This window comes from Pseudopodoces humilis, chromosome 10, assembly GCF_049639895.1.
Source record: "Pseudopodoces humilis isolate 2021_Gansu_Grassland_sample_001 chromosome 10, ASM4963989v1, whole genome shotgun sequence".
Classification (NCBI taxonomy): Eukaryota; Metazoa; Chordata; class Aves; order Passeriformes; family Paridae; genus Pseudopodoces; species Pseudopodoces humilis.
The window spans coordinates 10001493-10016564 of NC_142209.1; positions in this window are offsets into that span (position 1 = coordinate 10001493).

A 15072-nucleotide genomic window follows, 5' to 3' on the forward strand; every position below is an offset into this window, starting at 1 on the left:
CACCAGAGATCTCCATTTCTGGGTTTGGGTTACAGTTTTTGGTGTTGCAGCTTTTTCCCCTGATCTAGCAAAGATTGGTAGAGATGCTTAACTCCGGTCTAATAGAGATCCTATTCCTAAGAATTTCTAAGCTTCCCTGGCCAGGAAAACTAGGAAAGGAAAAACATGACTGAAGCTAGAAATTATAGTTGCTAAAGGAGCGTTTTCAATATTTGGAAGCATTAGAGAGCAGATGGTTGGGTTAAGGGTGAGGAAAAGTAGGATGGCCTTGAACATCTTGTACAGGGTGCATTCACAAATAACTTTTAAAAACAGATATTGATTTTTTTCATGTGGAAATATAAGCTCAATGTCTATTTGGGAGGAGCAGCAGATTTGTCCCTTGGCTTCTTCTTAGTAAGGCATACAGCATTTAGAAAGACAAAAGTCAAAAATTGAGATAAATTTCTTTCAGAAACAAAATAAAGGCACTAATGCAGTTTGCATGTTGATGTGTTGCATAAATACTTCTGTAAATATGTATTTTAACTGTTCATTTAGACAATCAAATGCAGTCCTATCACGTGTATGATGCAGATCTCATGTTGCCCAGCATCTTTAAGCCTTTCCATTTTTCTTTCAATGGAAAGGAATTGAACTTCATAGACTGTGTATTTGCTTACAACTTTACCAGAGAATTTTTGCTGTTCTATACACCTTTGCTTTTTATAATTCAGCAGCAGGTGGTATTTGCTAAAGTTTCAAGCTTATATTAGTCACTGCTACTAAAATCCCTTGAGATTGGTAGTGCATAAACAAAGAAGAAATCAGACAAAAAAATAAAAAAATCCCAGGAGATACTGGAAAAGCCAGAAAAAGACAGAGAAGAAGCAAAGTCATTGAAAATAGTCGAGGGAGAGCAAGTGGATGAAGGGCACTCAAGAGCCCATGGAGAGGAATTACCATGGCCTGGAAATATGCACATGCAGTGTGTGCACATATTCTGGAAATGATTCTGTACCCTGGTTAAGAGCAGCCCAAAGCTAACACAAGGAGATTTTCAAATGTGTCTGGTACAAGAGGGTTGTCAGTGAAGGTTTGTTCTCATCTCCTGTTACTAGGAGGGGTGCAAATAGCTGAAATGTCTGAGCAAATCATCTCTGCTGTATATGACCCAGATGGGCAGGCTAGGCTGCAGTATCTGCCATTGCCACAAAATAAAACTGTGGGTTTAGCTGTTAATATCATAATGGATTTTGTGAAACTTTGAGGTGGTGTGTATTTTGCTTTTGGTTTTTTCCAGCTGAGTCTTATTCCTTGGTTTCCTTTATTTCTGTAGAAGTGAATGAAACCACCATGAGATACTAGGAAGGTTTTCAACAGTCAGAGAGGAAGCTGGGGTCCCCTCACTAGTGAAAGTCAGAATGACTTACTCTTCTTTCCTCTGCAGGTCTTCTGTTTGCTTAGGGACAGCCTTTGGTGGGTAGCTTAGATAATATGGCTGTAATTTAACCACTATAAAGAAAAAAAGATCTTGATATCTTGATCTACATAGTGGAATTCATACATATGTTGAGCTTGTAGTTGTTGTATATTTATAAACCTGATTTTGGTTACAGGACTGTTAGTGAGGAATTCAGATCTCATTCAGGTAAACTTAATACAATGGGAAAAAGTCCAGGATTATTAACCAATTGATCCTAGAATTTTTACTAATTTATTGAAGTGAAAATTAAAATAATGTCTTCAAAATTGTATTCGTAAAATAAAAATTCTAGATAAAATGAAATGTTATTTAAACAGTGGGTTGGTAACTGCAGTATACTTCAAATCAAATTGAGTGACATGAGTCTTTTAAAGCTTGGCTACAAATGAGGTCACCATAAAATTAGGCTATCCAGAAAAACTTGATCAATAAAGCTAGAATCAACCATGCTTTTGATCAGATAAAGGTAAAAATGAAAGTTAGGTAAACAGTTTCTATATAACATCTGTGTATTCCAGAAAGCCTTGTAATTTCTTTTGAATATTGTTTTTTTTTCTTTCCAGGGTAATTTCCTTAATTTAAAAAAATTCTTCCATTTTTGTCTCTTTTCTTTAATTATTTGTTCTTTTAAGTCCTTTCAGAATAAAAAAATTATTTTCCCTAAAAGACACTTGCCTGATACTCAGCTGGCTCAGTTTTAATCATAAAGAAATTAAGGCTTTTTAGGGACAGACAAACTTGGTGACCATTATAGGAATTTTTCCCTCTAACTGCTCTTACAAGGTTATGAAGCTTTTTCTGGTTTCAGATGCAAGCTCTTTCATCCCCAGTTAACCCATAGTAATATATAAATATATATATTTTATAAATTATTTCTCAAACTGTTGTTTCCTTATAGATGTCTGCAACTGGCACTTCCTATTTTAATTTCCTCGTAAGATTGCTTTCAAAATCTAGAACTTATCAAATTATGTGCAATCCAGTATTTGGTAAAGATTGATAGTATTTAGCAGTTTCAAATGTAGAAGTCTATTCATTGAAAAAAATCCTGCATGTTCTATTGAATATTTTTTATTGAATCTACTATTCCCTGGGATAAATCATCTGTCTCTTCACAGAGAAAATAGATGAATGTTGAAGTATTTCAAACTATATGAATTCCCTAAACTAAATAATGTATTCCCTGCACTGGCCCACTCCTACAGCACTGGCTGCACAGAACTGTTGTATTCTAGGTGAGATTAAAGCATCACTAGGACACAAGCCTATAGTGGTTGCAACATCTTTTTCAGTAAAAATATATTAATGTAAAATATATGTTCCAAATTTTTCAAATTAATATATTGTTTGTGGACCAGGATAATAAATCTTGGAGATTATTTTTCTTCTTTATCAATAATTTTGATGTAATGAGATTTTTCATTTTTAATTTGTAGTTCTTGTCTGATATCTCAGTCTTTTAGGGATCAAAATAGTAGATAGTTTGCCCCATTTCTGTTCCAGTTTTGGGTGGTCCTAAACCAGCACAGTTTCAAAAGGAATTGGTTTTTTTTAAACCATCTGCCTTCCACATTTTACTCCTTAATGAAATAATTTATTTTGTTGTTTCCTTAAAGGATGTTAATACTGCATAAAAGCACTAACAATACCATAGTTTTCCTTACAAGAAGCCAGACCTGTTACTTTAAGGAGGCACATTTTTCATCTGGTAGCTTATGAAAATTTAAATTAAAAGGATTTAATAATTTAAGCAGCACAGTTTAGTGACTGAGTGTTGAAGAACAGAGGAGTTTGAAATTGCTAGCAAAACATGAGGCATTTCAGCGAATATAGTTCTAATCTGCCTTCAGGCACTGATCCTTGCTAGGTGCATGCAGGCTACAGATACTTTCAGAAATACATTATTGTATAGTTGAGTAGAACTGCTACTCCAGGAATAACATTTAATATATAATTATATACTTGGTATTGGTTAATTAATTTCTTATACACTACAGAGCAAGGAATTCATTTACCAGGACGGTTTTGATCTTGGTTCATGAACAAGGTGTAGACAGAGGGGACAAAAGTGGTGGGGCAGATGGAACAAGTAAATGCAAACTGCACTTGTTCAAATATTTCCAGCTGCAGAAGTATGTTTGCATATTTGTCTGATCCTTGTAGGGGAATAAAATCCTACCCTGAGCCCTCCTGCATGTTATCTTACTTAAAATAATCTCTATTGTGTTTTTTACCCTTTTTATTTTTTTTTAATAGAGCCATCATGATGATATCTAAATATCTTATTACTCCGTCCCTTGCTCTGTATTGTTTGTTCCTTCCCATTGCTTAATTATGGACCTCATTTATGGTATTATCACAGTCTGAACTAGAAGTTTCTTGCTTGAGGGACCTTGACTGAGATCCTGACCTTAGTGAAATCAGGGAGAAGAGTGGGTTTCAGTGTCTTAAGTGGCACCAGGATTTCACCCTGCCTTTATTCAGGACACCTCTGGACAAAGGGAACAAGTAAGAATGAAGTGCTTGAGTATTAAGCCAATTAGCTCTTCTAATTAGAACATGCATAGGGAACTCTTAAACCGAAGAAAGGGTGAAATCTGCTGAATAAATTATACTCAGTAAATAGTGCACCCAGATCTAGTCCTGACAGAGATGAAGCTGCAGTGGCATCAAAGTGTCTGCTCTTACAGGGTGTTACTCTAACATGGATGTCGAATGACAAATCAACATGAGGTGAACAGATGACTCCTATTCCCTGCCTTGCTCAGCTGGAGAGATTACAAAGGGTGGTCAAATAGGCTCCAAAAATGCTCTTATAACCTCCTTTAGCTGTAAAAGATAAATAAAACTGGCCAGGAGGTAACTTCTGTATTTCCTTAAATCTGCTTTGCAGTTACTACAAAGTGTAGACTGCAAATAGCTTGGTTCCTTTTTACCACAGCATGGAGGGAGGCAGGGAAATCAGTGAGAGCTTGTGGCCAGCCCCTCCAAGACTGAGAAGAGACCTGGAAATTAAAACCAGTTCTTTTTGACTGGTGAAATAGGTGTTGCTATAAAGGAGTTTAGCTCTGGTTCATTTCCCCAGTATTGAATTTACCTCCATATCTTTTGCTGGGCTGTGATGAGATACGAATAAAAAGTGATTGAAACCCTATACTGGAGGACAGTATTCTGACTGTCCACATTCTTGAAAAATGCCATGAAATAATAATTTTGTTTGAGCTTCTGTTACCCTGGTGAGTGGCACAGGTACTCAGCCTGTTTCTCATAAAATTGAGTTGTTAATGAGGAAAAATCAAAAAAATACTGGAGAAAAAATTGTTTGAGTATTTCCTGAGGACAGGTATGTAGGGAAGGACCTCATTCATAATATTCATAATTCTTGTAGGACCCTGGTAGAACTGTTCTGAGCGTGTGCTGCAGGAACAGGGCAGTCTACGTGCAGAACCTGCCGTGGCAGCTGGGGCACATGGAGTCAGGCAGCAGCTCCAGCTTTGCAGCCTCAGAGAGGAAATCAGAGAATTCAGATCCAATGCCTCTATCCATCAAGATGTCATTCATGCATATTAAATGGCATAACACTGATAAAGTCTAATTTTAGCTAAAATAGTCTTTACAACGCCAGATTTTACTTTGGGTAATAAAACAGAATGTTCATTTAAAATTAGATTCTTTTACTCATTTCTTCAAAAGAAAACAAAATAAAACAAAAACCAAAACCCCGTTACTTTTTCTTGCCTTTTCACCCTCCTTCTTAGAGAAAGCACTACCTTTATAGTCTTTCTCTTAAATGTAGCATTTCAAGCCATAATTTAAAATCAGTTTAATTTTGTATCATATTTTTGGTATTTTTAATGCTCTTCTAGGAACTCTCCAATGAAGTTGAAATGCAGTTTGCAGTCCTTTAAAATAGCGAAAATCTTTTTTTTTGCAGTGATGGGTTTTCCCAGAGTAAAGAGGATAATTAGGTATCTTGGTTAAATTTCTGTAACTTTAATTCCAGTAAGTTTCTAAAATTTCTACCAACTAGTATCTTTCACAAAAGTAGAATTATTCTAAAGATTAATTTTATCATAGTGCTAAAAACTGTACATCATAGGCAAACAATCCATGTAGAAATATGTGCTTGTTCCTTTGAGAGAGGTGAATAGATAAACTGTCCAAGGTACAGAGAAATAGAGCATGGATAATGTGGGTTTGAGATATTCTGTTGCTTAAGTGATGCATTAAATCAATATTCTGCAAAGCTTTTTCTTGTTAAGTTATTTACTTGGCTGCTGTCACAATTCACCATTTAGGTCATCATCTTTTTAAAAAATATATTTTCTTGTGGCCTAATTTAACTTCGTCTAAATACTCCAATTCCTCAAGTAATGAAACTGCTTTAAATGCTGAAACCGGCACTGTTTTAATGCCAGTATTTACACTCACATTCCTTACTTGGTTAATATGTTAAGGAAAGAATAGAATTTCAAGTGAATTACTCATTTAACTGCATGGAAATCTATTACTACAAATTAATATCAGAATGAATGAAAAATAGTTTTAATAATTTCATAAAAAGGGAAGCTTCTTTAATCAAGTTCTGAAAAGAGATTCATTAAAAGAAAGACAAGTGTTCTTTCTTCAGCTATTTTCACTTTAACATAATATATGCACAAATGAAATGTCAGAAGTTGCTTCATTTCAACAGTCAAAACCATTCAGAAATGATTCTGGCAGTGCCTTGTTGTAACAGGAGCCGAAGGTATGCACTGGGTGAGGGTACCGCAGGGAAAGCCTCAGCCTTCACATGGCTGAGGAAGAGCTGCACAACTTCAGCACCCTGGAGGGATTTCGTTTGTCAAAAAAAAACAATAGGCACATCATGAATCATCTCTGTTGTGCTGAGGTTCTACTGAGCTCCAGATAAAAAAATCATTTTAGACCAAGCAACCCATTCAATAATTTTTTTTTTCCCTCAATCAAGATTCAAAAGGATAAGATCACTCACTTCCCTCTGTGAAACGTGCTAATGGTCTCTCATCTCTACAGTGCTGTCTGTGAGATACTGTTTACATAAAGGGGAATAAGTGACAGGGTCTACACAGACATGCCTAAGTCTGCACTTCAGTTTAGATGGTTTTGTACTTTTTAAAAGAATTTTTGATGAAATTATCATTAAAATCATACTGTGGAGGTGGTTTTCTTTTTTTTCTAAGTAGTTTCATTTAATTTTAAACTAGACTAAGAAACAGTGTTAACAAAGAGAATTTACTCATCCTTTTTAAGGTATTTTAAAAATATCGGTTGTTCAAATGGTGATGAAAACTGTCAAGTAAATGCAGAGCATTTGTTTGGGCAAAGGAAACTGCAAAGATTATGATTTTTTATGAAATTATAAGTACTGAAGCTTGTAGAAGAGAGTTTGGAAGTGTCTGCATTCCTTAACTCTCACAAGGGATGATTCAGCTTGATCTGGAGAGATTAGAAAAAGATAGAGCAGATTCATTACTTATGAGAGGAAGTGCCTTTTCATACAATGTGTCATAAAATTGTGGAACTCACTGTCAGGATTAATAAGCTTAGACCTGTCTTAATTACTGTATGAATATCGACTGGTTTGGTCCCTTTGCATTTTTTCTTCATAGTCTCTTCAAATCCCATCAAGTTTTGTTTGTCTGTTTCTACAGTGCCTTTTCTTATGTACCTTTTCCAGTTTGTGGGAACTAAATGCAAAACAAAGAATCTACTGTCTTGCTGCTGCTTTTCTTCAAGCTGCAGAACCTTTTTAAGAACATGCACAGATCAGGCAGCATAACTGTATTTCAGTGAGAGAAGTTAAAATTTTCTGGAGTTCATGAAGCTACTTTTCAAATTAATAAGGCAAAAAAGAACTACTTATATAAGTAAGTATGTGTATATGTATATATAAAAATAATGAATTAATAAAAGTAGCAAGATGATTTTCAGCCTTCTCTCCCATCAATAAGGATTGGGTTTAATACCTTTTATAATATTTCAACTGTTTTTATAAGTATTGTATTTATTAACATGAAGTATGACTATCAAAAGCAGTGGAACTCCATGTCCTGTCTAGATAAACGACCTAAACTGCATGAAGCAACAGTGTGTGTAATAAAAGGACTTGCAGAGTAGAAAAATACATGCAAACTGAATCTCATGAATCTCCTTTTAGTATTTTCTTTACTGGGCTAAGAGGGCCAGAGGATGCTGTCACTGACAGGGAACAAAATTTCAGAACACCTGAACTGATGAGAATAGGAAGTTCAATGAACAAAAAATTCACCCAATCCAAAAATGTGAAGTACTGACCCCCTTTGACCTCAACAAGTTGTTAATTAGCAGAGGATTAACACCCTTTTCATGTGGTGGCAATCACTAGAAAATAATGTGCATGCATCAAAGAACTTCAGGGTCTTCTAACAAAAGATTACATATAAAGATTCTGTGAATTATGAAAGTGGAATCTGAAAGGGTCACTACACTGTCCAGTTTGCAATTTTGAATGAATTATTGACACCTTAGAAAGTAAAATATTTTGGGAAGAAGAAGACTTAAAACAGATTTTTATACAGAATTTTTATACAGAAAAATTATTTCTATTGCATTCATTTCTCAATTTTGTGTCCTTTAAAGATTTAAAACAGGAGTTATTAGAGAAAAATCTTTACACATTTTAAAATATTACCAGTTCATTATAAGTAGAAAGAAAGGAATTTTATTTTTAAATTAATTTTTCAAAAGGGCTTTAAATCCACAACCTAGTATGCGTACTGTAGAACAAGCAAACAAAGCCAGAACCTTTTCTAAAAGAGAAAGCTTTCCTCTACAAGTTGGTTGCTTCTTAATACTGAAAATATGGCTAATGTTGTAAATGCACCTGCTGCTAAATAGAACTGAAGAACTGACTTCCTTTCAAGATGCACCAATACTTCATAATTTACTTCTGTAAGAGGTTAGCTTTTGCTCTGAGAGGAGCCCTGAGGCCTTGAGGGGTATTGGGGTGTCATCTGTGTGCTGTGCCAGTTTGCCAGTGACCAACAGGGTGCAGAGGGAGGGCTGTGTCCCTGCCGGCTTGTTCTGCATCACATCTGCCTGTGCAGAATGAAGTGCACACCTCAGTCAAGTGGACAGTGCAGGGAAGCTGAAACCCTATATTTAGCCAAGAATTGTTTGGCTCTCACTCCTCCTAGAATTGCCAGCATCAGAAACTTCTGCAAGTCAGCTGGCCATCGGGGAAATTTATGCACAGCCCTGCCTTCAAGCAAGCTTGTGATTTACAGCAGGAAGCAGTGGGCTGGATAAGCACTTTCCTCTTGTCATAAAGACCCTCTCTAATTTCAATATCCAGACAAATATCTGGGTCACTAAGCAAATGAAACTCTTGGTTTGTCTAATCACCTGCAGGTAGTGAGTTCTGCAGGTTAGTTTTGTTGCGAAAATGTATCTCTTTCTTTGTACTTTTGAGGAGTACTTTTGTAACTTCTTTTATCAAAATGGGTATTTCTGCTTTTATAGGGTGATAAATTCCCATTAGACGATTTTTGCTGGTTGGATTTACTTCACCCATGTCTAGTTTCATCTTATTGAAGTCCCTTTTCTTTTGTTCTTTCCATATTACAGATTTGGTATATTTAAGTCTTCACAATGGATAGGTTATGGAGTAAATTGTATCATGAGAGAGAGTAATGATGATTCCATCTGCCTTTTTCAGTGGTGTGTTCACAGTTGCACAAGTGACACCTGGAGAGGCTACTTTGAACAGAGGCTAGACAGAGTTAAAGGGTATGTATCTGTTGAAAGGCCTTCAAAGGGAAAACCTTGGGTAATGCAGGAGTCTCACAGAGACTACATCCAAGATGAACAACAGACACAAGCTTTTCAGGCAGACAAAAGTTTGGTCTGTATGCATATCAGAAGTTAATTGTCCGATTAGAGCTTCAGGTAATGCAATCACATTCCCCCAGTTTGCTCCCCCCAATTCACATTCCCCCAGTTTGCTCCCCCCAATTCACTTTTTGTTTATATTTTTGGGGGCCTGAGACAAAAAGGTGTTGTTGAGTTTCAGACCTAGAGAGAAATTGTTTTGTGTGAGTAAAATTGGAGAACAGTAACTGACAGGCTATGGAGTTTTAGAGTTATGCACTAAAGCAGTACTGATCTGAAAAATATAAAAGCTAAAACTTAAGGCATCAAAAGGAGCCCATGCCTTGACTTGTACTTAAGGTCGGTGTCACAGGGCTGACAACTGAGAAAAACACTTTTCAAATAGATTGAGTGAATCGAGTGAATCGGACCTGGAAGTTTTTGAAAGGTCATAAACAGGAAGCTGTGAAACTTTTGGACTCATTTCTTAACAGAGGCACAATTGAAGCACAAAGGCTTTCTCTCTATTGTGAACTTGATCTCCCAATACTTGTGGTAGATTCTGTATTTCCAAGGGGATTTTTCAGTCTTAATTATACTCTGATGCTGACTAGGACATGTTCTCTTTGTATGTTTGGATTGTGTCACTCACCTGTTCAACTAGTGAATAAACTGGAACCTCCTGTGAGTGCATAGGTCTGCCAAAATATACTATATTGACCAGTTAACTCCCTGATTTTTGAAACTTCAAACTTTCGATGTTAACAGTTAAAATTAAAAGATCCAATCTTCTTAAGAGGAAATTAGTGTAATGATCTCTAATCATATCTAAGTATATAGACAAGCTACTGGTAGCCTAAATAATGAATGTATAAATAGGCACTAATTTAACTCTTCTAATTCCAGGTAAGTAGGAAGTGAATTCAGAAAGGGATCATATATCTCAGCCAAAAGCATGACCATGTGATTCTCTATTGATTCTCTATTATGCTTACTTCAGGATTCTGATTAAATACTGCCTGTCAGTTATCTCTCTTCATAATTAGATAAATGTTTCAACTGAAATTCTTGGAGGGCCAAACCTAAATTGTGTTTCCAGAAATGTTCACATAAGCAACTTTTGACATTTGCTTTCTGCAAGCGTTCATGCTAGCAGAGCTGATTATTTGAAAATATATACATATATACATATAAATAATACAGTTGGAAAGCAAGAAAATTCAAATATCTATTAATGAAAGGTGTTCCTCTTCCAGATTTAGTAGCCAAGAGTACAGAGGTATATTGTGTTGGACTTTCACCTGCACAGCTGGAACTATTTCTAGCAAAATCTGTATTGGTTTATACTGCATTAAAATTTCCTCTTTTTTATCTAAGACAGTGGTTCTGTAAATATCTCAAACTACTCAATCCCTGCCTCACTGAAAGGCAGTACTACCCTTTCCAGTAGAAATATGTAACTGTGGATGAGAGAGGTGGGATTTTCCTTTTCTTTCACTGGTATCATTTTAGATTAGTGTAAATCAACCATGAACTCTACCCTAGAGTATGATAGAAAAGGAAGGAACATAACCAGGTAAATTCTATTTCATATGATTTCCTTCCACTTGAAATCTTAAAATTAGATGAAGTATTTCTTCAAAGTTCTCATACTTTCAGGACTTCTTACTCTTCAAAGATCATAAGCAACATCTTTTGCTGACAATAACTAAAACTCATAAGTATGATTTAAAAATACTCTAAACCAATATATGACTTTTTAAGACCCACATTCTTTGACCTAAGCCCATATTTCAGTACTTACTGTTTGTTTACAATCCCTTCTGTTAGCATACATAAACGCAGTTTGCTGCAATAACTAAAATCCATGGGCAGTGAGGCATGCGTTACTTAGAATTAGTTACAGTAAAGATGGTGGCCACAAATATACTCATAGGTTCTACTGGCTTCCCTTTTACCTTGAGCACTAGATCAGGTATGTCTGAAATACTGTGTGGTGAGGAGAGGTGAAATGCTTTCCATGTCCAATAAGAACAGTCTGTGAAATCCTAAGCCTTTCTTCTAAAATAGCCCTACAGAATTCAGTATTGAAGTGACTGTGAAATGTAAGCTCAGTTCAGTTATGAGGCTGTGAATCAGTCCAAGGTTTTTTCTTGAAGGCACAAGCTTTCACAATTTTGCACTCTCCTTCCCTGTAGAGGAGTGAGAGGGAAGGAGCCCATTTCCTTGTTTTTCAGAAGTTGAGTCATGTAAAGTTTACTGGATCAACAGAAATAAAAGTGTGGGGAAGATGCTGATACACAATAATCCTACTCTTCTACTGCTTCTGCTAATTCCAAACTTACTCGCTGCTTATCAGATGGTGGGACTTATTCTCGTTATTATTTTCCTTAATGCTGTTCATGTTCAAAGTTATATTAGCTGCACATCCCATTTATCACAACTCTGTATGGAAAAGCCATATGGTGATCAAGGCTGGGAATTATGCCCCAAGTTTCACACTAAATGCACTTATTTGGTCTTATGGCTACTTACATTTGGTGCCCATCTGTTAGGATGGCAGGGGGCCCACTGCGAAGCTGGCCAGACAGTTGCCCTTGAGGATAGTTGCCAGACAGTGTTTGAGCTTCCATGGGCAACATAGCAATGGAAAAACCACCTTTGCTCTGCTAAAACTGCCTCCTTATACCAACAATGGCATCTTACATAGTTACAGTTTCTACTTCACGTAGAAAATCTATGAAGTAACAAATGTGGAAATGATGATTTGTGTCCCTTGCAGAGATACAGGTTATGCTGCAGTGAGCAGATGTAAAAATCATCCAGGAGAACTGTTCCAAGTCAGACTGCATTACAAATGTACAGTATGCAGGACATTTCCCATCAAGTAGAAAACTACAAAACAGACTGATGTAACACATCTGTGGCAAAACTAAAGATGGGAGTTCTAAAGATGCTTCAGAGATTTAGCACTCAGCTTCAGAGAGAGATCCTATGACTCAAGTTGGTATTCACCATGTAGGAGGTGGGATGATCCTTGCTCTTTCAAACACCCAAACATATTTTGCTTCATACTAAAGCTAAGGAATGAAAGTATTATTTTGGGAAAAAAAAAAAAAACCTTAAATCTTTGCGATTGAAAACAAATTTGGATTTTGAAGATAGTGCTTGAAAATAAAGGTAGGAAAAGAAAGAGTAAGGAATAACAGGATGCATGATATAGCAGATGCATTTTGCAGATTATAAAAGTAGAGGTTAAGCTGAGAAAAGTGAAAGTAGGAATTAGGCAGCAACAAGAAGGTATCAGAAGTAGGGAGAAGTGAAAAAAGCAGGTAGATTTGTTTATATCAATTTTTAAAACTACATTGTACACAAAGTCTTTTGTTTAGACTTGGAATTTGACTACATTGAAGATAAAAATATGAACATAAAAACTTCTCCTTCATGACTTTAGGAGGGAGAGGTAAAACATAAGCAGGGAAAAGCATTCAGTCTAAGAAAGAAAAATAAGCTTTCATGTGTAGGGGAGCTGGGGGAAAAAAAAACCCAAGAAATTAAAAGCAGGTGGTTGCAATTGAAGTTCAGCTCTTCCACTGACTGTGAGGATTAGGCCTTAGAAGCTCTGAAGCCTTGATTCCTGAACAGTGTTACTGAGGGGGAAAAAAATAAAAATCTGCTTTTCTTAATTTCTTTCTGGTTCTGGCCAGCTCTCTTGTAGCTAGAAGGTCTACTCTGTCAGAATGTCATCTTTGCCTATACAGATGGTGATTTCTTTATTGCTTTAGTAAAACTGCCTTCTGTATCTGTAACTTTTCTAGGGGCTTTAAATTCTCATTTGAAAAATCAAATTAAGCAGATTTTGTGTTACTGAAAAATAGCTAGAGCTTGACATTAAGACTTCTCGCAGGAGTCTAAGAGTTTTGATAGAGATTTTATTGGAAAAGATTTGTGTCCAGATGGAAAAAAACTAATTAAGAACATAATTTTGGTGGTCAGAATAATTGCTTATGATGGAGAAACTTGCATGCCAGGTCTTGAACCTGATTCATTCTAGGAAATATTGATTTCCTTCATGTCAGACAAATGGGCTGGTCTCTAGATTTTCTGGAGGAAATGGTCACTTTTTCCTTATCTTGTTTTCACCTTGTCCAGGATATCTGGAACACAATATTTTTTTAAAAAAACATAAGAACTTTCAATGTCACAGGTTAAAGAGGACACACACTGTGAAGAGGAAATGAATCTAGGCTTTCACAGACTCTAGGCACCAGAAGGGTCCAGCAGGTAAAACTCCATTTTCAAAATGTAGATCCATTTCAAAGTGTAGATCCACTGTCAAAACTCCCAGGTTTAATTTCTGCTATCAAGGTGTCACTAACCAGGTCATCCTCTTCAGTCCGAAAGGGATATCCTCTGTTAAAACGAGTTGGCCAAGGAAATGCTTGAAACAGAATTCCTCTTAGTGAATCCTCTCACTTTTCTTCCTTTTCTAATGTTTATTTAATAAATGTGTATTTTCTAAAGTAATCATGCCAGATACTGTTGTGTGCTCCAGGAGATTAGGTTAAATATGTTACATGAAAATGGAACCACTGAATTAAAACAGTAGTTTTTCTTAGAATTACATTTTTGTAAGACACCTTCACTTTGTAATTAAGTTTGGTTTCTTTGTATTGGCTTTATGGCATTTTGTAGCAATCATAAGATTAAGAGGTTAAATCTGTAATCTTTAATATGTCTTTTGGCTGTATAACATTCATAGATTCACACTGGAGGTTTTTCAGATGTGAACATAAATGTGAATTTAATTTTGATCTTGGCCCAATATCTAAGATTAACATATGATAACCCAGTTCATTCTGGACCTGAACTCTAGCAAAAACATCTGTCTTTTAAGTTTCCCTGAAATAAGTGAAACACATCACCTCTTAGTAACCAGATGTAACTGAAGCAAAATACTTTCAGTTTTAACAGATGGGCCCTTCAAAACCAACTATATAAAACTACTTTATTTTGAGTGTTTTCTTCCTGGAGGGACAGCATTTTATTTAGTCATCATAGCTCTTATTTGCATATTGTGTTTCATTTGTTTCATGACCACATTAATTAGAAGAAAAGACTGTCTTGCTCTAGATGACATTTCAGTTCCTGAATGAACAGGGACATGAGCTTCAGGCAAGTTGCATTAATTTGGTCTGTATAGAAATTAATAACAAGTGTACTTAAAACTTTCCCTTCAAAAATAATAATACTTTTATGCAAAATTTATTAATGCATAAGAAAAGGCCATCCCTGACCCTTGGCCAAGAGATTATTTTGTTGGTTTATCCCCAAGAAAATATTTTATGTTGACAATCCATTACATGAGTGATATTTTAAACAGAAACAGAGTGCATGGTTCTTGCAAAGCCTTCATCACAAATTTGTTTTGGAGAGGTTTGATTATGACCTGAGAGGCTAATCTTGATCTTGGAAATTAAATTTCCAATGTTAATTTCTACAAAAATTCTAGAAATAGCATACTCCCTTATAAAAATCCCAAATGTTGGGTTGTGGGTTATGTAATGATCAAAGGAAAAAAAGAAAAGGAGGAATGTTGATGTAATTAATAGGTTTTTGAAACCAGAAAAGACCATATCAAAGTTAGTTCAGTATATTCCTTTTGAAACTTCTTCCAAAACTACTTGGGTAAATGTCTCAAAGTGAGGATTTCCCAATGAACTCCCTCTTACAGTGAC